Raw genomic sequence first — 27364 nt, 5'->3', positions numbered from 1 at the left:
CCAAAATTTTAGTAGTAATGCAATTCCTGTTCTTGAGATAAAGGAAAGATATTTTTCTTCAAATTATTTTTGTCCACAATTTTAAGAGAGTGATACCAGATCATTTGTTTAACTGAATGGTGTGTTGACTTTAGCACAGTTGCAGCAATTACTTGACTGAATTTGTTTTGTGATCTTATCTAAGAAACATAGGATTTATTTTTATTTGCAAGATGACTGCTAATTTAGGATCCTAGAATCTGAGGTACATCACTTCAGCACATTTTGTCTTTCCACTTTCCACAGATTCAAAGTGCCCTTAATTTCTTTGAAAGTCAGTTTGAAATGCAGGTGCTTATCAACCCTTCAAAAGAGGCCATATATGACTCAAAGCTGCAGGCATTGTCATGTAAAGTTCAGAAATTTTTTGCCTTTAACAATAGTCTCTTCCAAGTGGGTGGTGATGAGAACGAGATAGTAGTATATCTACTGACACTGTTTCTGCACTGCTGATGAGGAGAAAATTTAATTCTCCAAGGCTGTCAATCCAGCATGAAATTCAGATATTTTTAAAATTATTATTTTAGCTCTGTGAGTCATTCTGTGATACATAAGGATATGTGCAATAAATAGATAATAGGTTAGATCTAGCCAAAGTGTTTCAGTGTGACACTGAAGATGCACTTGTTATGCCTTTTTGTCTTTGTGTCATTTTGTAGCAGTATTTCTAGATATGTGAAATCAATGATTCAAGTTTGGGTAATTAGACTTTAAATTCTGCTCATTATCTTCATATTAAGAAAAAAAAATCCCACAAAGAAAATATAGCAAGAGTGTGTGGTTGTCATTTCAGACACAGATTCATGTCTCAGTCTGAGTCAGTTCCACTTATCATATCTGATCTCTCAAAACAAGTCCTGCAACAGAACTGATAGCACATAATGCTGTATGAAAACAGAAGTACTCGTGAAGATCTAAAATTCCTCATAATTCCAGCAGCAGTTTGTTTTCTGCACAAACAAGAATTTTGATTATCATTGATTTAGACTTAATGAATACAGATTTATTTAGTCATGCAGTTATTTTACATTTAGATATCTAGCCATAATATTTGACTCAGTGATATTGTCAGCATTGATGCTGAGAATTTAAAATGCTAAACACTGATGAGTGTTCTCAGTAGTATGTGGAAAAGTTTGTTATCTGTTGTTTGGTTTTTTTCCTCAGTGAAATATATTAAAGAGCAATAATGGGGAATAAACTACATTAAGTACTTTTCTCTTACTGTTTAGCACATTCTGATGACATTTTTCTTGTCATCAGAAAATTGTACCTCACAAACCTTCTTCATGTTGCAAATCTTGTAGAAGTTCTCCACCTCTTTTTTAAGTTTCAAAGTTGTTTGTCCATTACATATCAGCATATAGCAATGTATGATACCTATACATGAGTTAAAATCTCAGCATATGCAATCTAACATAGTTAGATTTTAGAGCCGGATTCATCTACAAATTTAGGAGAATATTTTAGAGTAAGAATTATGAAATCCATTGACTCTACTAATCAGTTTAATATTTATCTTCCTTTACTATGTTGATCATAATTTAAGCTTCCTCTTGATATAGTATTTCTATCATTTTTTTAACTTTTAACAATATTCCTATGACAACTTGCTATTAATTAGATCTTTAAAACCATATAGAGTTGCCATGCTCTGTCGCACTGTAGGTGTCAGCCATCAATATCAAAAAACTAATTCCAAACTGTTCCTATTATATCTCTGAGCCGATTCAGTAGGAGAGTGAATTTAAAATACAATATTTGTTTGACTTTTGCTTCACTCTGTAGAGAATTCTTTTTAAGGGCAGGCACACAGTCATTTCAGAAATTCTGAGAGCAAGAAGAGAGGACTTCTGATTTAGAATTAACACAGTAAAAGCTCATCAAAAGAGTGAGCATATTTCTGCTAGTGAAGAGGTCTATGAGTTATCAGAGAAAGGTATCTGATGTTGATATTGTGTCATGAATATGTCCTCCAGAAACTAAGTAGAAGCATCTAATGGGAATGAATATTTTAACCAATCCTAAGGAAATGGAACCAATTCATGGTTTAGCTGTTACGCATGTGTTTACAAAATATTCTTTCTTTATGATGATCTCTATACTCTCCAATTTCCTGCAACCTGTGAGTCATACTGAGAGAAAAATGGATGAAAAAATCACATGGCAAAAAAGCTGGCACCCTTTATTTTCCCTAGTTCTGCCATCTTTAGGAGGAAAAACAAATATGCAATTATATTTTGTTATTGGAATTTCAAGAATTGTATCTATAAATTGTGTTAGTTTTCCCCAAACAGGGCTATAAATTATAAATAACAGATCTGATCCTGGTTATTTTTATCTTTAAATTCTGTACTGGCAAAATGAGATTCTTCTTATTACTGTTGACTTTTTATTGTCAAATAACTGGAGATGGTGGTCTTATAATGCGAGTTTCCAGTGACTGTTGTTGCAGTATTTGTTGAGGCAGTGAGAAAACTTTAATTCAGCTCTCCTTGACACAGCAGGACTTTTAGACACCTCAGCCTCAGCCTGTTTCATGCCTTGGAGGTCTACAGACTCTGCCATCCTATCATTCTAGTTCACATTCTTATTTTCCTTTAGTCTTCCATGACATGAAAAGTCTTAAGACACTTCATCACCTCTTTTTTGCCCATGGCTATCAATATATTCAGAAAGTGAATATACTGTATTTTTGAGTAATCTGCTTCAGACAGCTCTTTTCAATGTGGTATTTAACCAAGATACAGGCCCTATATAGGTGAAGAAATCAAGGCATAAGAAATAGAGGGGTTTGACAGTGTTGCTATGTTTTGGTGTTAAATCTCATTCATGTTTAAAAGTGAGTTTTTTCTCATTCAGATTAATATATGTGTTTTCATTTAACCTGGAGTATTTTTTCTCCAAACAAAGTTTCTATATTCGCTTCCCAATTATATAAATCAAATGTTCTTTTTCATTTGGGTGTTGGATTCAGACAGGTGTAAGTATTTAGTTTAGCAAAAAATAACATGAATTCCTGACATGGAATATAAAATAAATTCCATGGGAGGAAGGGAAATAGGACCTTTATTTCTATCTGTATGTTGTCTCTGAGAAGTTATTAATATGGCCTTCACAATTTCATCTGAGGGGAAATATTTAGTGACATAAATCAATAAGTCATTGAATGTTGATACCATGCCTTGTCTATATCTAGTGCTCACCAAGTTTTGACTGCAGATCTAAAAAGGTTTCTAACTCCAGTCTGATTTTCCCCCTTAACCCATTTGTTGTTCTGGAGAGTGCTAATCTTGGTGTCTTTTTTACTTTATATTAGAGTTTCTCATATAGTTCAGCTGCTTTACCAGTATTTGGAAAATTTTTAGGAAAAAAGAGAAGGAAAAAAAATCCTCAATAAACAAATTCTAGCAAGAATTTGTTTTGGTGTTCAACTTTCACTGTTTGTGGCATAATTAGTAAAAGAAAATGTCTGGAATATTGCAACACCTACTCAATGTGCATGCATATCATTGTATCCACCCATAACAAATCCGTCAGAAATGCCAGGGTGATGAGGAATGATTAATGGTAGGAGCTACTGAAGTAAACAGCCATACAAGTAGGAATAATTGTAGGACTCAATTTTACATGGATTTCTGGCTGGTTTTGAGACCTTTTATATATGCCTAAAGTACCACCATTGTTTTTCTTCTGAAAGGTAAGTGTCATAAAGATTTTTGATTTCCAAAGCAAATACAGTACTTTAAGGGTAATCGTAATCATAATAGAATATGCTAAGTGTCTCACTGACTAATTTTCAAACTGAAGAAATGCACAGTTTTGGAAATTACTTATGGAGAATAAGTATGTGAATATGGTCAAGATGATTTCTGTGTGAGAATACAGCTGACCAGAGCCTAAATCAATTAAAACTGATTTTGTTGTTGTAATACACCTGACTGAGACTGATTCTCTGTTCTACAAGACCACCAGATCATGTACTTCCTTTCTTAAAATCAATTCAGCCTGTCTTAAAAAACAAAATTCCCTGAATTTTGTTGACTGTAAATTTGAAAGGACAGTTGTCCCCACTTCTCAGAGTGTAAGTCTGTTACAGAAAATGCACCATCTCAATGTTCAGAAGTCCTCTTCTGGTTTTATTAAGAAATGCATTAGGGTATGCGCATTTGATTTTATGACATTGCCCTTTACACTAAAAGTTCTCTGCATCTTTCTAATTTTAACAAGCCAATACATTTATAGACTGTAATTGTATCTTCTCTTAACCTTCATTTTTCTAGAGTGAATGAGCTAAGCATTTTCAAGTTCCTCTTATAAGATTGGATTCTGTTTTTTTGATGATGATCCTGTTATCTTCTAGAGCTTGAATTAATATTTCTTGCACATGCATTGTGATCTACTGAAGTCCAGATTAGGTTTTGTACAGTTGCATTAAAAGTGGAACAAGACCAACTGATTCATTATGGTCATGTTTTCTTCATTGTCCAGTAATTTCTAGTAGCATTAAACTATTCACCTTAGTCCTTCCATATACAGTTTATAAGATTGCACTATTTACTGTAAATCTGTTTACCTCATTAAGTGGAGGACCTTGCATATACCAGTAACTGTCATCCAATTTCTTTTCTCCATTTTCAGATGCTTGAATTAACACAGATAAAAAAATCAGACCATATAAGCATGAATAAACCCCAGGTATTTTTTGCTTAAAATGTTTGTCAAATATTGATGGATAATGTACTTTCAGTCCAACTTCATTGCTTTGTATCACATTTCATATTCATCTGTGTCTTGGATTACTTTTATCTCGATTTTTTTTTGAAAATTCCTAGATCGACAGTTCTTGGGAACATTTCTCCCTCTGCTTTCAAGTAACTTTAATATTTATTCCTCTCTAATCGAATAGAACCGTATATTTGTATGTATGTATGTATATATATATATATATACACATATACATATACGTATGTGTATATATGTCTATATGTGTGTATATATATGTATATATGTGCACATACATGTGTGTGTGTATAGATATGTCTGTGCTAGTAAATTGCATGTGACCTTCCCTCTTTTATTCTTTATTTTCCTGAGACTTTGGCTTGTGGTCATTCAAATCAGAAATTACAGCAATTATCACAAAAGAAAGTTATGGTTTTCCAACTGAATCTACTTAAATTCCTAAAAAGTCTGAATGAAGAGGATAGAATAATCTTATTTCTTGGCATCATATGACAATGCTGGATATCTAGACTGCACAGCCCAGCCACTTCAATGCCAAATAGCTCTGATACCTCTGCCTGATTAACGGACTCTATGCAAAGAAACAATGTATAGTTAAGTTTTTTATCCCTTCATGTGACTATTTTGTTTTCCACTGTTGTGAACACATCTCCACACTTGTTTTTTCAATAGTGCAGTGATTTAAAGATCATGTCACTGCATTATTGATTGTTTGTTATGGATTTGAAAAAAAAAACAATCGGCTACTTTTATTATCTTTCAAAATTGTTATGGTTTAATAAAGTTCATAAAATTTCTAATGTCCTACCAAGGTTGACTTTCAGGTTTATTCAAGTTTACTTCAGCTGGAAAAAAGTAATCTTTGTCTCTTTTTCCATCTAGTCTCTGAATGGGTATGTAATTTCTTGATTAGCATCTTTGCATCCACCTCAGATAGTGATTTGTTTTTCTTTTGTTTTCCTTCTTATGCAATATATTCATTTAGAAAAGTCATGTGCAACTGGTGTATCAGCAGCTATACAATACTTATGGGACCTTACAATATTTGCAAGTATAAATTGGGACTACAAGTCCACTGTAGATTTGCTGACTTCTCCTGAATTTAATTAAGAGGTAAAGAGGGTGAACAATATTAATTATTACAATAAGATGTTTTAACATTTTAAAAAGTAGAAATATGATGAGTGGAATATTTTCATATTATCTGTGGACAAGAGGGCAAAGAAACTGCTGTGATCAGAAGTGTCATATGATCCTTGATCTGTGGCCATCTGGACATGTATGTGACTAATGGGAGACAATCATATAAAGCAGCAAACAGAGATGATAGATTATTTTTATCTTGTCTTTCTTTTTATCTCTCTATCTACTTAGTTGCAGAGGTTGAACTTCACTGAGATTGTCAACAAAGCAATTATTCCACTCATTGGTCAATGTGTGTTCATTTTCTGCTGATTGCTGCAGGGATCGATGCAGTGTGTGCTGATCTTTCCTCAGGTTCATTTTTCCAAGGGCAGTTAGGTGTAATCCTCATGGTGTGGTTCAACCCCAGCCAGCAGCCAAGTACTGCTCACAGCCTCCCTCACCCTGCATGCTGCACTGGGGTGGGCAGAGAATCCCAACAGCTACAGTGCTTGTGGGTTGACATAAAGGCAGTTTGATAGATAAAGCAAAAATCGTGCATGCAAGTAAGCCAAGACAAGGAATTCACTCACCCCTTCCCAGGGTTCTATATGCATAAAGCTTACTGGGGAAGACAAATGCCATCACTCTGATCGTGTTCCCCAGCCAGCCCTTCCTTCCACCCTAATGTACTGAGCATGATGTCATATGGTGTGGAATGTCCCTTTGATCAGCTGGGGACAGCTGTCCTGAGTCCCCTCCCCGCTTCTAGTGTACAGCTCCTCACTGGTGTGTGGGGTAAGGAGCAGAAAAGCCCTTCACTCTATGCAACCACTGCTCAGCAGTAACAAAAACGTCCCTGTGTTGTCAAAACCTTCCAGCACAAAACCAAATCCAACCCCATAGGGATACTATGAAAAGAAATAACTACCCCAGCCAAAATCAGCTCACCTCAGTTCATCTGTTCCATAATAATAGGTCATAATTTATGATTAAGAGTTTGGAAGCCGTTGAAATAATAATTCACACGTAGGGAAAATCATGCACAAGGAGTAATAGAAACTTTCCTCTCTCCCTTATGAAATTATTGTAGTAGATGCTATGGTTTGTGAGATTTTTTTAAAAAATTTATTGTTCTGATAACTTATTTTATCTTTTTAATTTATTAAAGAAGGGCATATATGTGTTTTCACACACTTTGAGGGGAGGTTCTATTCATAGATGGATCTGGGCAGAGATGGAAGGAATTGCAAATCAGTGGGTTCTCTGGAAAAAAGCCAAGCTTTTGTCTTCCATTTACTTTAGTATGTACCTACAGGCATGCCTTATTGCTGAAATAAATAAATACTATTAAAAAACCACCAAATTGGGTCTTTCACCAAAAGTGCTTGCTGTTATTTTATGATGTGAAAAATGTCTTTTAATTGAAATTAATCTCTGGAGGCTAAAATGACCTAGGGCAGTATTTGCAAGAAGTGACTTTATATAGCATTCTGAACTGCATATAATGAAATAAATCAAATTATACTGAACATAAACAGAACCCCATGGCAACTGTCAGTATAATGCTGCCTGTGAAAGGATTCTAAGGAAGATAAGATATATTGGCTTTATCCATTTACAACCCTCTGTTTGGATCAAAGGCTTTTGAGAAAATTGAGATATAGACTGATATTTGCTTGAGCTATGCTATTTCTAGTACACATGGATTCATTTTCCTAGAAAATATCAAGAACTAAATCTGTAAACCTACAAGGGACAATAAGAAATATATATTTATGTGGCAGTTTAAGTTATAGGTTTTCAGGTGTTTTTCTGTTTGCTTGCTTGCTTGTTTCATTTTTCATTTCAGTCATATTTAAGTAATGATGGCATAGTTTATTTTGAATTTCTCAGGGATAAGAACCTGTCTTACATTAGTAAATTTAAGTTTGTGTATCAGCTTGTCTTTTGGTAAAGTTCAGTTTGTGTATCAGCTTGTCTTTAATTCTGAGCACACTGTAAGGAAGGCATAATAACATACTTTTTACAATATCATCCTTTTATGAGGCTCGAATTCTGTTTCCAAGGTATTTGTAAAATACAATACTAAATCCATAAACTCAGGCTAATCTAATTGTAAGATGTTACTGATTTATATAGCAATTATGTATATCCATATATTTATGAGACTCAGTCCTTTTTTGACCTTAATTAGGTATGAAATAAGGTTTTTAGATGTATGTGAATTCTAAAAGTTTACAAATAAATCCTGTGATAAATATTTTTCAATTGCTGATGAATAAACATGAAGATTTCTTTTCAATGTAAATATAAATATTTTCTTGTTTTGCAACCTTTAGTTTTCTGATTAAAGCTAAATACTGTTCTGTCTTGATAAATTGAATCATTGAAATTTGCCAATCATGATGTGAAAAATAGTTGCAGGATCCGCATATGTAAATACTAATTATGACGTGGTTATTCCCTATGTCCAGAAGTTTGTTCTCCTCTTTGTGGGAAGGAAATTCTAAATTGACTTTCTCACTGAATAGCATCTTTCACAGAGTATATGAAGATGACTTAAGTCCAGATATAATTTGTTCTGAAATCCTGTAATGACTCATAGCTTCAGTTCTTTCTGTGTAAGCCCCAGTGTAGACATTCATGTTCCAGAATGTGTCATATCTTGATTTAGTTTAAGCCAGCTAAAAATGACTTAAATCAATATAATGCAGTGTTAAAGTTAGGAATGTTTACACAGAGGCTTAAAATATCGGTAGTATTTACTCTGAAATTTCATGCAAACTGTATACATAAGACGACATTTGAAAGCTGTACAACCAGTAAAAACTTCCACTGCACTGTCCCATTTCCCAGTCTATCTCAAACGTAGCTTGCACCTCAAGCTGTTCCTGTTACATTTAGGAGTTGAAGGGACACATTTGAACATGATGTGAGAAGACTTTCCTCTCAGGAAACCTTCTGTGCCTGGGAGAGGGCACTCTGAATCAGCTGGTGGTGCTCCTTCACGGTTCTTTTGAACTGTGCAGCTTCCTTTGCAAGGATGGCTCTCCTCCTGTTTTCTTTTGGACACAAATGCAATCTGGGCTGTGATTGAATATCCTCTTAATTAAGTATAGCTATTTTCACTCTGTTTTAGAGCATATCTAATCTTCCATACCTGTGTGAGATGGGCATTTGCTTGCCATGTGCTTTGCGTGGTATTAAATCTGCACGGGTGTTACTGACTGCATTCAAAGCCAGACACTAGGGAATGGGTTGAAAAAGGTGGTTCATGACAGTGATTACTATTTTCTTTTTTTGTTGCTCACACTTTTTGTTTGTTAGGAATGGAGAAATAGAGAAGTTTTTATAGAGGAGGGAAATGAAATTATCATTGGGAATGGAGAAATACCCTATGAAAAGAAATCAGGCAGTTTAAAGCAATGACAGAATAAGAAAATATCTTTATAAAAAGTGCCTAAAGTGTGGCTTATCCCCTATGCAGTGGTAAAGAAATGGTTTATCAACATGTCTTTTATTCATTTTACATGGCTGGAAGCTATATCTCCAAAAGCTCTATGGTGGTTCATGCATGCAAGGAATTTTTCTGTGTGATACATGAATGTTGTTCAAGAAAGAAAATAGTAACCTTTTTTTAAATCATTATGGTTGAGTTCTGAATCAACTTGCTTCACTGTGTCCCAGAAGTCTTAGAATTAGAGTATCAAACACATTTTAATTTATTTTCCCTAGGTGATAAGTAAGAGAAATAGATGTGCACATTTTATGTCACATTCAGACCATGCCAAAAAATTGTAGGATCTATTGTCTTAGTAGGAACAGTTGAGTCATTTCCATAAATCCCAAGTATAAACCTACCCAGACTTCTACAGTATGGTATGTTGACTTAATCTATTTGGGAGTGAGATTCTTTTCAGCACAGAACCATCATGAAACAAGAAAATAGCCCTGAATGAGGTACTGAAAATTTACGTCCTTTAGGAAATTCTTGATATCTAGATGAGCTTGCAGAATTCTTGGGTTTTTTTTCTATTTTTTTTTTTTCATAGCATTATGCAATGGGGAGGAGAATCGAAATAATTTAGTCTTAGCCATCACTCATCAGGGAACAGTAATAACATGAATTTTTCAAATTTTCACATTTGCAATGTGAAATAAATTGACCTTGCTGTTTCTGTGAGGGACAAGAAGAATGGTGAAAATAAGGCTTTATTTAAATACAATATGATGAGAGATGAGAGAATTTGTCCTTTCATGAGCGTGTAATCTTTGCTGTGGAAACAGAGAAATCACATCAGACCGAGAAAGAGTATTTTTAAAAGAGAAAATGGAATGTAGTGATATGTACATGGGGAAGCTACGAGAAAGCAAAACAAATTCAGAATTTGAAATTAAAGAGTCAAAAATTAATTTCAATTTTTGAGGCAGTAGCAGGTTGCTGAACTATAGTAGAATGTTTTAATAACAAAACACTGTGCTACTAGTAGATAAAAGGTCAGTCTTTCCTTCAGTGACTATTGTATGGTAGGAACATGATTAGGAAATAGTATTGTGTGATGTTAGAGGCAGGATGAGAAACAAACTGATGCTTATTTCAGCACATCCTCAAAACATTGCATGCCTTTGAAACCTGGGATTAGATCCTCTTCACAGATCCCTTCCAACCTCAAAGATTTTCAGCGATTCCCAAACACTGAATGAAAGTTGTTCAGTAATCAATCAGAATAGGCAATTGTATTTAAACTCCAGGCAGTTCCTCAGTGGCAATTACAACACTTGTTTAACAATAGGATTATTGATTAGTGCTGTTATTACTTTTGTTATGAAAACATCTGTAGAGGTTGTTATCGTTGTTATATACTTTTTATAAATAGTTCTGTCTATTGTTTACACATACAAATATAAAGTATACAATGAATTTCAATAGTCATTTTACAGGTGGAAAACATGGGACAAAAGATAAAATCCTTCTGCTCAGTGTTTTTCTAAGCATAATCCCATTTCCACCCTTGGTCATCCATTTGAAACATTTGGATGAATTAGAAACAGAACCTCTGCAGTCGGAGTCACTGTCACCAGTTCGTGTTCCAACATCCCTTTCCCTGACTCTGAGTGCAGAAGAGGAACTGACTGATGGTAGTTACCAGCATACATGGGGCATGTGTGAGCTCTCTGTGCTTGTTGAAACACCTCAGATAACTGCTGGTAAAGCTGGATTAATATTCGGTGCTAATTGATTCTGAGATGTACTAAAAAACACAAAACAGATTAAGAATTTTTTTTGTGAAGAATTACCTTAACATTTTACTGTGAGGTGGTTGTAACATCTGTAATTACAGAATAATCTTCACTGCCACAAATAAGAAAAGTATGTGATCTAATTTGCAGACTGGAATGTCATCTGACCCCTTCATCTACTGTTGCCAAAGGTAGTTCGTGTCATCCTTGGCAACGATAAACTCCTAATGGCAGGCAAAATATTTGAGGTTAATTTAAAATCTAGTAATTTGTAATAATAATTTTTAAGATGATATGTACCTTCTGTTTTTTGACAGAGTGGTTCTCATAATTTTAATGGTACAATTCGGCCAAATTGTCATCTTCATGCAGCACAGGACAAAAATCTCTTTCTACAATGAAATTTTCAAATGATCCTGCTGATTAAGTTTCAGAACAGCTGTGATTTTTTTAGTTTTCCGTTATATAATAGTAAATTAAGCTGTGGTATAATCTGTGACTGTGAATGTGTCTGATGGGTTTTTCTCTCTTGTCTATTTTTGTCCCCTGATTATTCTCATTTGTTATGGAAGATGAATAATATATCAGTGGTGTAGGTGTATATATAAAGCATTTTTTCCTGCTTTAAAGAATGACTTTTTTTTTACTTTTATATTTTATTTCCTATATGTTGTATTATAATATTTTTTGTATGGGATTCAGTGTTTCAATTTCTATTTTTATATTTCATAAATATGAAAAAGAATGTATTTTTAACATCTATGCCCAAATAGAAATTCTTTCTGATGATAAGAAACTACTAGACCCCTCCAGTTACATTCTAAATGATGATTTTGCTTTTCTAGGTACCAAAACTAATCTATCTTGTATACATAGAAAGCAGTCAGCAGAGACAATTTACAGTTAATTAATAAACCCACTGGATCACAATAAGCTAATAAAGGCAAGTGATAATGTGTCTTTGGGATAGAAAAATTACTCTTAGGAGAAAACAAGATAGAAATGTTCAAAATATTTATTTTAAATCCACACTGCATATTAACTAGATACATCCATTTTAGTAATTCAGAAGTATTATCTATGTAGCTGATATGGTACTTAGGAGAAACTGCAAATATTACAATATCTAAAGGAATGTTACTGTATTTTTGTCTCTGAGTTTTCCCTCACACATTGCCTCTGAACACAGAAGAAATGAGCCTTCTGGTATTCAAGTGATTTCATATTTCCTGTGGAAGTATTTGATGTTTGTCATGAACTTGTCAAATATGATCTGTTAATTAATCAGAGACCACTCTGTTTACTATCAGATGTTTTTTTGCTTAAAAGGAGAAATTACATTTCCAGGTATTTGAATAGCTACACTGTGTAAAATTAACATAGTACACACCTGCCTTAGAATTTTGTTTTCCTCGGTAGAGTAAGTGCTACTATAAAGTAGTAGTTCCTATAGCTACTATAAAGTAGCTCCAGATTAAAAAAATATATAAGTAACCATTAATGACTGTCACACATATATAAAACTGCAGTGGAATCAGTATGATGAAAAGCTTGTCCTAGGGGTTAAAAAGAAAAACACTGTTCAGATCTGCTGCTTGTAGGGAAGATTTATGTGTGTCATGGTGGTGATACCCGACATTTAATTCCTGTCAGGAAGTCACGCTACTGTCAGAGAGAGTTTGTGCACAAAGAATTTCCAAGTTCCCAGGTGCTCCCTAACATTGTGTATTTGGCCTTGAATGTAGAGCTCCTGCCAAGTGCTATAAAATGCTCTAAACATTGGAAAACCTAACCCACAATAAAAAACTAGCAGTATCTCAATGTATGCAGCTCAGAAAAGGATAATGATTTTTCCATGTCTTTGAGTTCTGGTGTGAATTGGCAAATATTTGTCTGGTAAATGGGATAATGCCTGTAGCATAGTCTACCCGCTTTGTGGTGTCTCAAGAGCAAGTTCCACATTATTATTAAAATTATTGTTGATTAAGAGAAGCAGAACAGAATATAACTCCAAGTCAAAACCAGATGAATTCTCTTTAATTTTCTTTCTTTATAGATTGCATGTTTAATGTGGTCTGCCTAAAAAATTTCAACTGTTTGCACTTTATAGGTGTTTTTATTTCATAATTATTAACAAGATTTTTATGTTCATTCTAAAGCAAATTATAATCTCATGCTCTGTCAGTATGGGACACACCGCAACATGAAATGCTTTTTTTTCCCCCTCAACATGCACAGGTTGCCAGAAAAAAAAGGAATGTGCAATGGAGATTGTTATTATGATCATATCCTAAGACAGCTGTTGGGAAAATAAATACACATCACTTTGACGTGAAGGACAATTAACAGTGCCATGTATTACTGAGGACAGGTAAACTGAAAATTACTTTCCTTCCATTCTTTATTCATTAATACTATGTGTATTTGTAGGCCTGCTATTACTTTCTTCCCAAACTTTGTTCTTGCCTGTTCATTTATAACTTTTCATATATTCACAAAAGGTTTTATAAGAAAAAATAGTGTATAAATGGCTGATTGGTTATCAGTGTTTACAGATCGCAAAATGACTTTTAAGTTTGAAACTGTAGGTTCTCCACTGATAGCAGATGCAAATTATAGGGAATGAATTTATTATGACTCATCTGTGTCAGTCTTGTAGTCGTTTGTTTGTGCTTAATGTATAAAGTAGAGCTAAGCATTAATCATTAACAGTCAGAGAAGTCTGCGTGCATTCCACGGGATTTGGAGTGCAATAAGCATGGAACTTTTTATTAGAACATTAGTGTGTGCTGAGGGGAGCACAGTCTTTTGTTTTGTATTTGTACAGAGGAATTCCAAATCATGAGAGAAATTTAGAGTACAGAACATTTTTCAACCTGATTTTTTGTTTTGTTGACTTTTTTGTGCAGTCATGATTGTGAAAAGGGAATTCTGATGGCTACGAGTACTGGAATGGGAATTTTACATTTTCCTTTTTCATATAGCTAAATAGATTTTGAAACCTTTTCTAGGTTAATAATCAGTTTTGATTTTTCTTTTTTCCTTGTAAAAGCATTTTTTGAGACTTTATCCTACATGCAGGTGTGCTATTAAATAAGAATTATTTTGGTTTGAGTTCCATAACCATCCAGATCTTAAAAAAAGCTTTCAAGTTAAAAAAGCCAGTCTTAAAAAAATCAAAAATAATGACACTAAAAAAATATCAGGATTTTTTTCAATTATCTTTCTTTCCCCTCATAGAAGGATAATCTCTATAAATCAAAGAAGAATATGGTTTTCTTCTAAAGAATAATTTGTTTTCTTTTTAGTATTTTCAAATAGAAAATATATATGTATAGAAAACCATTTTACTGAAGGGCAGTTTTTAATATCCCTTATGGTAGAATGTTACTCTTTTTTTCTAATAATACTACTAGAAATTACTGGACAGTGATGACTGTCATGTTTTGGAGACTGCTGAGAGGTGTTTTAAGAAAGTTTTTGGTGTGTTGGTGCAATACAATTGGACAACTTGTAATGAGGGTGACGAACTAAATTAGAATTAGTTTTCATTGGTTAGTATTTATTTAAAGTCAAAAAAAAAGATAGAAACTGAATTTTCAAAATAAATGGGAAAGCATCATGGAAGTAGACTTGTCTGAATTGATATTTAGTCCTTTGTTCTCGTCCCTTTAGGAAAAAAAGAGTAAAAGAGTTAAAACTAATGTGTTACTGTAGATATTTGTTCTATTACAGCCACTTGTCTGTGAGAATTCCTGTCTCAAATCTGTACACCACCTGCAGGGTGGAATTCTGCTCATTTATTTTTGTATGTCTTAGAGCTCCAGATTTTTTGTTTTTGGTGGGTATTTTTGGTTGGTTTTGGTTTTCCTGTTTTGGTGGGTTTTTTTGGTCACTATATTAAATTACTCAAATCATATGTTCGGGTATTGATAGTATCACTTTCCAGCTTATATTTACAGAAATATTTTTTAAATACACTCTGGGATTGCTTTTTTGCACTTCAGAAGAGAACTGTTGTCTGTGGATTAAAATTAACATTCTACAAATCTCTGCTCGAAACGTATAGGTTTTTATAATGGTGAGGAAGCACAAATGGCATATATGGTGTTCATATTATCTAATTACCCATACTGTTATCTTCTGAATAAAATTAATTTTGGTAGCTGGAGGGTTACAGGGGTGGTTACTGTGGGCAGCTGCCAGAGCCTCCCACTGTCTGATGGAGCTGATACCATTGGGCTCCAGGATGGACCCGCCACTGAGCCCTCAGCCACGGTGGTAACTCCTCTGAGATAACTGTTTTAAGAAGGGGATTGAAAAATCCACCTGCACAACAGGCAGCAGTAGAGACAAGAGAGAATATATGAAGGAAAGAGCTCATCAGACACCGAGGTCAGTGAAGAATGAGAAGGAGGAGGTGCTCCAGGGAGCAGAGCAGAGATTTCCCTGCAGCCTGCAGTGGAGCAGATGCACCTGTCCAACTGAGGAGGGGAGTCCCTCCTGTCCCTTCAGGGACAGCTGGATCCAGCCAGAGCCAACCCACTGCCATGATAATGCAGGGATTTATTACAGCAGTAATCTATTTATTTTCCCTTTCTATCTCATATGGTATGTGTGCAGGTGCTCCAGAATCAGCAAAACTTGCTTTCTAATTGAACATAAATTGTACAAGCCCATAGTATTTAAAATTCAGTGCGCTAAATACACTTGTTATGATATGGCAATTTTTTGATGGGTGGCTTGGCTTTAAATACTGTCTGTGTTTAAACATATTTTATTGTGATGGAAGCAGAAATTTGAATTTATGACAGATTTTACTGCAAAAAAAAAGCAGGTAGATTATATGTACTTTAGCAACAATTCCTTTATAAAAGTCTTAGCAGAAAGCAACTTCATCTTCTTCAGCTGGTGTAACTTGAGGAATTGCAAGGTGATAAACTTGAAAATTTTCCTGTCTTTGGAACAGCAGTGAGCTTATGTAAACTAATCTGCTTTCTGAATAATTTGGCCCATCTGCAATTTATTTACAACAGAAAAAATCTTTTTAAATGTGTCTCAGAAAGCCCTTAGGTTGAGCTATATCTTCTATCACTTAGGAGATTAATAGAAGTGCCTTAGCAATTGTGTTATTATGGGTCCAATTCCAGAATTCATCTCAAAGTCTTAGACAACTAACCTTTTTTGAGGGAAGATAAAGCAAACATTCCAAATAATGGCCATTATAAACCATCAAAGGATGACATATAAATAGCATTTATTTTCAAAATTTGGTACTTATGTTGGGTAATGAATTGGATCCACTGAATCTTTGTCCTCTCACAGTTTATCTGCATCTGCAAAATTTCCTTGGAGCTTTTCCCCAGGAAAAGGATGAGAACCAATGCACTGTCAGAAAAGCAGACACAATGCTTGAAGGTTCTGCAGGCTTCATGTACAAAACAGCAATTGAAAATAATGGGTCAGTACTTTGCAGTTTTGTTACTGTGACTTTGCAGCTTTGTGACTTTGTAATCCAGATCGTACAGTCCTCAAAATCCTCTGATATGAAGTATGAAAAATGTTGTCAATATTTAGGCTTTAATGTGCTCCAAAGGATCAGTTTGACCATGAATGTACCTATGCTTAAAGATTGACGCTTGAAAAATCTGAAACAGTAGCCTTACAATCATAAATTCATATATCCTTATTCTTCCATATATTCTTGGGAAATAGTCCTTCCTGCATAAGATTTTTAACTGACTAAATTTCAAAGCAACAGCTATTTTAGTAACAGCTTCTATTCTTAGGTGAGAAATGTTAAAACTTCAGTATTAGTGGTTACTGCTACTCTTGAGCTTCTCATACTTAGAAGCAGGAAGAAACTAATTACTGTGTGACCAAAGGGGGAGGGCAAAAATAGCAGAAGTACAGAAGTCCAAATGTCAGACACAAAAATCTAAAGAAAATATATCTTGAAATATTTGAAACACTTTTGTGTCACCTTAAGTGACATTCAAGAGGAGTGTTTTTCCAGTTGTTATTCCAGAATGTGAAGAACTGGCTGAAAGTGCTCAGTTAGTCCTCAAGGCACTGACCTGCCACAGCAGGTGAAGGTATTTTGGAAGATAGTTTAAATTCTTGCAGCCACTAGACGATGATGCCCGCTTCTTACTGTTCATCTGCAGAAAGGTGAATCTGCTTTCTTCTCAGGGGCTGGCTCACTGCTTCTGCTGGCACATTTCACTGATGTGATTGTGGGATTATGTTCTCTTGAACTTTCACCTAGTAACATTAGAGAGCAGTAAAGCTTTATCCTGGTCCTCAAAAAATCCTATATTTGTGGTTAAAACTTTTCCCATGGGTTTTCTTCCTTTTCAGAGATGTCATTTGCCCCTGAATCCATGTCCCTCAATATGGTTTAAAAATCTCTAGAAAACTTGGACTGTATTTGAATTATAATGAAATGTGAAAGCAGGGAATTCTGAAATGTTCCAGGGCATTTGAATTTTTAACTTTATATCATTTTAATTTAAAACTCAAGCTATAATAGTTGTATTTAAAAGACAAAGAAATGCCTTTCAATTTGTAAACATATGTTGGATTATAGGATGTCCTGTAAATACTAAAATTAATTATTTGGGAAGAAAATAATTACATCAATGGAAATATTATAAGCATTAGTATTTCACATCCATCTTATTTTCTTTATATTGTATTTTTAATGTAGTCCAAGAGGAAATTTTCACAAGTAAAAACTGGAGCAGAATTCCACTTGAAATACACGAGATTAATGTTTTGCATTTCCCACGGTGTCTAAAATATTCAGGGTAAATCTGTAGGTATTGTGTGTTCCCTAAGGCATATGATGTTTGTGGCCAGCTCTGCTTCTGGTTGAAGGTGTGGACTGCAATGCCTGGACTATACTGTGCACTGCACTACCCACATTGTAACAATATCTTTGGTGCTCAAATGACCATTCCTCTTCACTCTTCCTGTTGCCATCCCAGGTAGTTTTCACGTGAAGCTACGTCATTATGTTGCTGGTCAAACATTGTACTTAGAATGTCCTACAGTCTAAATTCCCTGTGGAAGGACATGACACTGTTATTATGGAATACTCCTCTCAGGTTTCCATTTGCCAGGAAATAAATAGCACTGTTTAGGAAAATGATCAGTACTGCTAAAGCTACTGAATCTACTAGGTTTAGAACTTTGACAGTTCTTAATAATACCTCATTTCTTTAATTCACAGCTCTCCCATCACAATTCAGGAAAAACAAACCAAACCAGTGAAAATATAACCATGCGTTTCAACCTAGATGTGATAACAGGCACCATCTTGGAATGTAGCAAAATTGATTAGCAAAATAATGTTATGACTTGTGTTTCTCTTACTGGCCTGCACATAGATGTCTTACAATTTGAGATCCAAACCACTCGAATGCGTAACTTCTTTCTCTTTCATAGATACATCTCTTTTATTTCTTCTTTCTTTTTTTTTTTGACACACAACACTTCATATTTCCAGTGTTGCAAAATCATGGGATACCAAAACTTAGAGATTCAGGAGTGAAAATTTCCCACATCATGGGAGTGAAGATTACTGAAATAAATATAAAGAATATGAGTCTCTGTCATGGCTTATGAGACAGTATTATAGACTGAGAAGGTGAATTAATGAGCGAAGTGGCGGGTATAAGGAAAGATCAAAGCTTCATGGTTAAGTGTGTTATCATGGGAGCATCACACAAAATGGTATATGATCAAATAATTAGTTGCAAGACTAGAAAGGTCTTTAAAAATATTATCTTCTACTGTCTTGATTCACAAATCTGGCTTCATGTGTGTGATTTAATGAAAATAAAGGGCTCTCAAATTACTGATACCAGCAGGTCTCTGTGTATCATATAAGTTATTGTGTCTTTAGCTGCATGTTAGTAGTCCACATTCAATTGAAACTGAAGGAATTAATACAGAAAGAAATGGGTATAATTTTGAGTGAACACTAGAAATAGGTGTAAAATTGTTTGAGTTGTATATGAGAACCCCTTGAGCAAGGCTGACATATGGCTGGTGATATCCTGTAGGGAACCGTAGAATGCAAGGCGGTAATGATAATCCTTCTTAGAAAATAAAGGTCACAAGTGATAGCAAGTGCCAAGAAAGCATCAGGGATTTTATTAGAGCCTACTGGGTCAATAAAAGCTCAGTAAGGTCATGTATTTTTTTAACTGTAAAAAAACCTATTCAGTTTGGATTTGAGAGTATAAGGACTTGGGAGACAAGTAGAGAAAACTCTTCATCCTACCCTGAGCCAATGCCTGTTTCTTCTAGGGGGATATATTAGTTTTAGGAGGTTATGCATTGGAGCCATTGACCTGATTTCCAGCTGTGTTGATTTCCCAAAAATCCAAAGTCAGTATAAGCTAAGGCAGGAAACATTTTGGGGAATCAGTTCCTATATTTTTATATATAGGGATACTGTTATGGATAAAAAAAATAAATTTCTGAATATTTCATATACTATATAAAAGTATATTTCAAATCAACATATATTTAAGGAAATTTTGTATTAACAGATGATTGAATGAAGTAACTGGAAGCTCACTTTCTTCCTTCTAGATTATTCATGTTATATAGAGAATTATGAAAAATAATTATCTTTTTGCATTTTTTAATGGTAGTGGTGATCATTCCAGCTTCTGAATGATGGATAATCATATGGCAAAAGTTCTTTTTGTCAGCAAGTTAGCTCCAAGTGCAACTGGCATGTGCATGACCTTTAGGGAATAGAAATTAAGTCATGTTATTGATGCAACTGGATAAGTGTTAAGGTATGTAAACAGCAGAAACTAAAGCAAAAGGCAGTATAATAGGATGACTATTAACAATTTTTCACATGGAGGATTTCAGGTTTTCAATTATGTCTTGGCACTCTAACACTTCCTGATCCATTTATTTCTTTGTTGTAATTGACTTCAGAAATAAATATTGATGTATGTATAACCCATGCAAATACATATAGAAATATGAAAACGTTTGTGATATACTGAGATTTATGGAAAAAAAAATTGAAGACTGCATTTAATAATAATGCTGGAAAATTATTTAATTAGCTATACTAACTTTTAGCTATACTAACCTTTATTTGGAATTCAGTTACTTTATTGTGTTTCTCTATCAAACATCTGCTTGTTTGTGCTTGGAAAAAATTTGCCTGGACCTTACCAAATATAATAGACTGAATTTGAAAATACAGGGAGGGTTTTTGTTAAGGGGAAGTTGCCTCCTGGGTTTTTTTGTTTTGTCCCATAGAGGTTTTCCTCCCAGACCAACCTTTATGTTTTTAAAAAATTTGTCACAAATGTCTTTATAGCTGACTTGTTCACAAGGTCTCTTTACAGCTTTTGTTTTCATGGTACATGGAATGGTTTTCTTTGATGTGAAAACTGCTGGTGTACATTGTTCTCTAGATTGGCAGCTTCCTGTCTGCTGTGTAGTTGTGTTCCTGTTGCTCAGCATTTACTGTCCAGTTCATCTGTGTTTATAAAAAGTCAGCATGATGCAGCCTGTGTCTCCACCTGCACTACAGGAACAACTTCTTACCATGGCTGCCCCCAGAATTGGTATCATTGCTCATAATTCACTGCTGATAGAGATTTTTGTGTTTCTAATTTTTATATAAACTACATTGATTTGGGAAATTTCATTACTTATGCTAGATAGGCTTGTGAGTACCTTCATTTAAAGACTCAGTCTGTCTATATGATTTAACTTTAACTAACTTGAATTAACCAAACTACAATTTAACTATCCATCTATCCACCTATCCATCAGGCTTTAAGATGAATTTTTACACTATGGGATTCATGTATGAAAGTTACAGAGTTGGGGGTTCTTTTAGACATATGGATAACAGCAACAAATTTAATTAAAATATAGCAAATTACTGATTTGAATTCTGAGAAATGTATATGCCTGGAAAAAAACTGGACTCTAACTTTATAGAAATATTTTAGTGCCCAATAATCTATTTGTCCTTTTTCCAAATGTAAGGTTTTAATCCACTAGACTTCTTATGTCTATATAATCTGTACCAGATTACTTGAGAAATCCTCAGAATATAGTCTTGCATTTCATGTTAATATCAAAATACAGTGTTCTATTATAATTTAGTGTTCTGTTATAATTAATTATTATTAATCTGGTTCCTCTTATTTCTTGACAAATGAGAGCTTGCTCAGTACGGTTAGGATTCCTTGTTAACAATAGTTGATGGCATTAGATAAATTCATGTTTCTTTAGCAATTTCATTAATAGGAAATTCTCAGATTCTTGTAGCTTTATAGATTTGGGCCATAAAAACTTTGATTTTGTAAAAACCTTTGTAAAAATTGCTAAGGAATGTTAAACCATAATGTTTGCTGTAGTACTTTTTCTGGGTTACTGCCAGTATGACTGGGAAAATGGCTCATGAGATTATTCCTGCAATTATACAGAGCTATAGATCTAGCAAAGTACATACCTTATGTAACAAAACAAGGAAAAACTAAAATAGCAGAGTAGAGAGAAGAGTAAAGGAAAGTAATTTCACAGTAGTTTTGTGAAATGTAGCACTGTATTCACTCACATTTGATAATATGGCAGGCATACAGTTCCTCACTCTGTAATCCGTCCTTCACAACAGATACATGGGGTGTATGTGGACAGTGTGTGGACCTAGTTCAAGCCAGAATTCTGTAATTATTATCTTTTTAATGCTCTGAGGAATTCCCCTCTCATTGGATTAGGCTACCTTCAATCCTTTAGCCTCTGGTGATTCAAGAAAATAAAGACTGACTGTGAAACTGAGTCTAATTACTGACTGGGAGACTGTGTGCACCTTTTTAACATTAGAATTCCTTTCAGAGTAACAAGCAGGTAGGAACATGGGGAAGAAATGAATGCTTTTGCTCAGCTTTTGCATTTGCATGCTCTTTTTTATTAGATATGTAAAAATTTAATAGATGTAAATTAAGGATTGTCTTTATGGAACTTAGCTTAATAAACAACCTGTGCTTTCTAAATGATTTTATAAAGTAAGATTTAGGTTCACTACACTTTCCTAAAACTGCAGACTTTGCCTCTTTTTTTTTGTTCTTTTTAATCACAAATACAGGTTAGTTCTCCTATCAAGGGCGAGTTTAGTCCAGTGTCGCTAGATTTTTATGCAATTCACTGGCAGTTGAAAGGTCCTTATATTTATAGTAATAGGGAATCAGAATGTTCTGAGGAAAAGAAAAAGCATGAGAGGAAGATAACAAAACTGCAAGTTATGTCATGGTGTGGACTGTGGAAATGGCTTTTAGATGTCATGCTATCAAAGTGGATCCAAATGCAAGGAAGAGGGACATGAGGGCAGTAGCATCTTGTCTGGGACTGATCAGTGTGTCTGTTTCATTTGCCTAAGGTGTCTTCAGAACTATCCCCATTCCTGTCATTCCAGAGAGAGCTTAGAAGGTTTCTTCCTCCAAAGGAAATTTGCTTTAATACTTAATAATTTATGTAATGTTTGCATCACTTTAAAATTTTCATGCTGTTACTGGGTTTTTTGAAGAGTGTGGAGAGTAAAACTGTAATGCTCTGTTCTAACTTTAGTCTCCTTCCCATTCAGATATGAGAAGGAGTTTTCATACAGCCACTGTGCTGCTCACTTATTTTGTGGTGGATAGCAGTGGTTACATAAAAGACGGTTTTTAATTTTATTCTAAAAAAAGGGTCACAAATTTTCTGATCCTGGTATGACCAGTGCCAAAAGCTTCCTGTGTTTGAGATCGGCAAGATGTATACAGTGTACCTCAGAAAACTGGCATTAGCAGAGTACTTCATGGGTGGAGGTCCATAGCAGCTTCTTAGGGGTTTTCCTCTGAGACAAAACCACCATTAAATCAGCATAGCCATACAAGAAGAAATAAAATGTTTAGGTGGTAGGTAACTATTAGTATTTTTTGGAAACTTTCTGTAAAAGCACAGCTTTCCTAAAGTCAGTAGAGCAGGGCAGATTTAGGCCCTCTGAAAATTTATTACTTATATTTTAGAAATTAAAATTATTTGTCATTAAGGATGCTGACTTGACCATGGTTTCATTGTGCAGATGGGATTGGCATCAAACTTCCAAAGACACTTTCCTTTCAGCAAATGCATGGCAAGTGTGTTTCGATCTTAATGTGCCCATTTAATCATTACTTTTTGCTGCTGCTGCTAAGAATGGTGCCCATTTTAGTTTGACTGGTGATTTTTCTGAACATCAGTCTGCTATGCACTGTGCTGAGATGCACCAAATTTATTTCAAATTACAAGTGAGAACATCCCACCCTTTACTCCTCCACACACTGCTCTTAATATAGGGATTGTATTCACATCAAAGCTGTCAGAATGTTTCTGTGATCTCATTAGCTATACTTATTTCTACCTACAGAATATGTGAATCATCAACTGAAACAGCACTAAAGACCAACTGCTAAAACTCACATGGCTATAAGTATATCCATGCTGAGAAGAGAGATCTTCTCAAATCTGGAGATGCAAGTTGTTAAAATGGCTAGCTCTGCAGACCTAAAAAGGGGTTAAGTCATTTTTTGAGATAAATTTGTGCCTTAAGTCTTTAACATGGAAGTAAAATTTTTAAATCCATAATAAGTATTTTTATAATTTCACATAGCCTATAAGTAAAAAAACCCTGTCTGTTTATATAACACTGAAGGAATTGAACCCACATTATGTTTTAATGTTTGTGGATTTTTTTTCTCTGTTTTTATTTTCATAGTTAAAATAGAGGGTTTCATTTTACAACTGTGTGAGGTAAATTAGATAGGTGGTACCAAACAGAAATTAGCTCAGTTAATTCAGCCAATTTAAATCCTTATTTATATAAACATTCACTGTAGGGGAGTGAAATCCTTTTAAATGAGAAAATGAAGAGAAATGGGACATAGAAGCTAGGTGTTAAATAAGTGAGGTAGATACATTGGTGGTGGATGACGGCAGGCAGAAGATGTGCACAGCAAAAAAATCAAAGCTATTCTGATCTCCAGCTGCTGGTTATTCACACTGTTTGAAGGTCATTTTAACACCTCAAGTGGGATGTGTGGTGACTGGAAACTAAAATCTGTAACAATCAACAGCCATTTCTAGAGGGGTTGGGCAACATGAGTGTGTCAGCAAGTTGAGGCTGAAAGCTCTCTGAAAGTTGAGGATGCTCCCTCTTCATGGATGTGAGAAATAAGTCCAACAGAAAGATAGAGAATTCAGACTTGGTTTGTTGGTCATTAAATTCTTCTAATTCTTGTTGTGGTTAAGGGGGAAAGAATTTGTAGACTTGACAAAGTGAGACTTTTTTCTCTTTGGCAAGTAATGTAGAGTAGGGGAAAACACAAAACACTGCATCTTCTCTCTCTCCTTCATTGTAACATAGATATGCCATTGAAAAGCATTCTTTTCACAGAGGAGCTCCATGCGTCACTGCCACACACAACTCCTCTGGGCCCCTGCAGAACCAATCTAGTGGAATAAGTGAATGTCTGACCAATCAAAACAAATCTCACACCAGTGCACAAGCGCATTCATATTCTGAACTGCAGGAGAAGCAGCTTTTCCTGGCATAGCTTTTCAGGTGTTTGTGTCTGCATGTGTCTGCACTTCAGTACAATACCTTAGAACTAGGATTAAGGATTCCTACTTACACAAGAGACAGTTCATCTTTCCAGAATTAAATGCCTTTTTTTTTTTTTTTTTTTTTTTCTTTTTGAGTTATAAAGTGCATGCAAATAGAGAAATGAGTTTTGCAAGAGGTCATGTGTACAGCATAATTTCCCCTTTGGTACTGTGGGGAATTTCCTAAACTCTCAGTCTGAGATCCAAGTATGTCACATCAAAATTGCAAGTCCTGAATAATCTCTTGCAATCATGTCAGCTTAATATCAGATGCTGGAAAACCTCTGGTAGATATTGAGTGGACAATCTTAATTGTTTCCACATCATGCTATATCATTCTGAGGCAAATTTTCATAGGCCAAAAGGTAAAACTACTGAGTACCAATTGGGTGTGTAACTCCAAAAGGAAAAGTTAGTGTGTATATGCAAACCATGGAAACATTCTTCTCACGTAAATTGGCTGAATATTATGAAGATTTACATGAACAGTGACCTTTGAAAATCTGGTATTTCAGTATCATGAAGTCAAGTAATAAATTTTGTGATACAGTATAGCTGATTTAGCTGATTCTCTTTACTGCCAGTCTACATATGTGTGTCTAGATCAAGGAGCTGAGAATTTCAGTGCAAAGGCTTTGAATGTCCTGCAGTCAGCTTGTGTCCAGTCAGGCTGACTGCATTTGGAAACCGGGCAGTAAGAAGGAGTTGGCAGTGGCAGCTTGCCAAAGGCAAATGAAGAAGATAGCAGCATGAGCTTTGGGAGAGGATGGAGAGGAGTCTGTGGGAGGGAGCAGTCCTGTCATAGTCTAATATGTCTATTTTAATCTATTGTTTAATTTATCTCGTTTATCTATCTTATCTCTGTATTTTTTATTTATCTTATTTCTATTTTACTGTAAGCAGAGAGGCTTCAGTATCAAGAAAAACAACATGAGAAACAGCCTCAGCCAATGTAAATCAGTGTACTTTATTTGAAGGCAGAGAATCCGGCCATTAATATAATATAAAGTTACTGGATTTTGATTTCTAGGAGCATTGACTGAGCACACATACCTCAGGGTAAAGTAAATGGAAGAAACAGGCTCAGTATCTCTGGAAATCAGGCCCGTGATTTCTAATAGGTCATAGGCATTTATAAAAGAAGAATTAAATTCTGCTTTATTTTAAAGCCTGTGAGCCCACCACCTTAGCCACAGTTACAGAGCTGTGTGTATAAACAGATATAATTCAGCTTATGGAGAGTCCTGCTTTTGGTTTTTGTGGAGTTTTTTTGTGGGGTTTTTGGGGTTTTCTTTTCCTTTTTCTCATTCTAGTTTAATTATTAAAACTTGCTTTCTTTCAGATATATTTTCTATGTTACGACCAACCGTGTATAGATCCCAGTATTTTAATTAATGCATTTCATCAAGAGATAGTGCATTAGGAGAGATGGGAGAGCTGGATAATACCTATGAAATGTTTGGGGGAACTGAATACAAGCTTTTCTGTGGACATCTGCTGAAGCTTTAAATATAAATTCTTTTTCAGTAGGGAGTAGGCAAATGCTAGAAAATTACTTTGGAATTTACCCCCTTTCTAGTTCAGGCAAGGAGCATTAACAATATCAGGTCCAACTGAATTTTGCCTGTGCTGTGATCTGTCCATCCTCGAGGTACACACTGCCCATGAAGGCAAGAGAATAAGAGTTATTTTGTTCAAGAAATTTTCATACACATAGGGAGTCCTGATTATTCACTCTGCAGATAATGATTAAAACCTAAGCGCTATGCTTAACCAGATTTTGAGTTGTGTTACTGAGTATGTTTGTATGGATAGGAAAAAGGAAGCATGGGCCATAAGTCAAAAACCTGAAGTAATGTAAACTTCTGTTACACTTGACATTTGAGCTTTTCCAGTGAGCTCTTTGTGTAAAAGTCCATTCCTGGGCATTACTGTCACTTCTGCTTTCTCTATGGAACATTAACTCTGTTTTCATTGCTCACATCTAGCAATGATCAGATGAAGCGTGGCATATCCAAGCTGATAACCTATGATTTGCTTTTTTTATGTGCAGACATAGACGTATATTTCAGTACTGGCTTCTTTTGTTAAAATGTTGGTTGTTCCATGCAGAAAAAAAAAAAAAAACCCAAAAAAAACCAACACAAACAACAAAAATCTTTCAATCAATTTTTAATTTTTCCTTCCTTTGCTGATGAAATTTTTAAAGATGTGCTTGTGAAATGATACAACTCTCCCATCAGGCTGGATCTTAACAGGTCATAAGGCAGCCCAAGCATCATACCTTGCATCTTCTATGCAAGTTGGGTCATCTCAGGATTTAATTTTTTAGGATGAAAAGATTTACAAGAGGGATGTATCTCTGCTGTTTTGGAGAGTTGCTAGTGAAAACCTTGCCTTGGGAACTAAGACTGATAACTTACTCCTTTGACCTTCCATTTCTGGAGACCTAACTGCAATCTGAGATACCCGCTGAGCCTCCAGCGAAGGGAGGGCCCCTAAGTGCTGCAGTCCACTGCAAACTCTGGAGACACTGCAA

The 27364-nt window shown here is 34.9% G+C and overlaps 1 protein-coding gene across 10 annotated transcripts in view; it reads left to right on the top strand.

The window, feature by feature from the left end:
* Positions 1-27364, top strand: part of LRRC4C (leucine rich repeat containing 4C) — a 483436-nt gene that overhangs the window by 265358 nt on the left and 190714 nt on the right. For 8 of the 10 annotated variants that reach the window (XM_063158819.1, XM_063158821.1, XM_063158807.1 and 5 more), the window contains one exon: positions 13390-13522. The exons of the other annotated variants lie outside the window; for them this stretch is intronic. The gene's annotated coding sequence lies outside the window, so the exon portion shown is untranslated. The remainder of the gene's footprint in view (positions 1-13389; positions 13523-27364) is intronic. 10 annotated transcript variants of the gene reach the window in all.

Source organism: Melospiza melodia, chromosome 6 (assembly GCF_035770615.1).
Source record: "Melospiza melodia melodia isolate bMelMel2 chromosome 6, bMelMel2.pri, whole genome shotgun sequence".
In the NCBI taxonomy this organism is placed as follows: Eukaryota; Metazoa; Chordata; class Aves; order Passeriformes; family Passerellidae; genus Melospiza; species Melospiza melodia.
The sequence above is the reverse complement of the archived record's forward strand: the minus strand, read 5'-3'. Positions and strand labels throughout refer to the sequence as shown.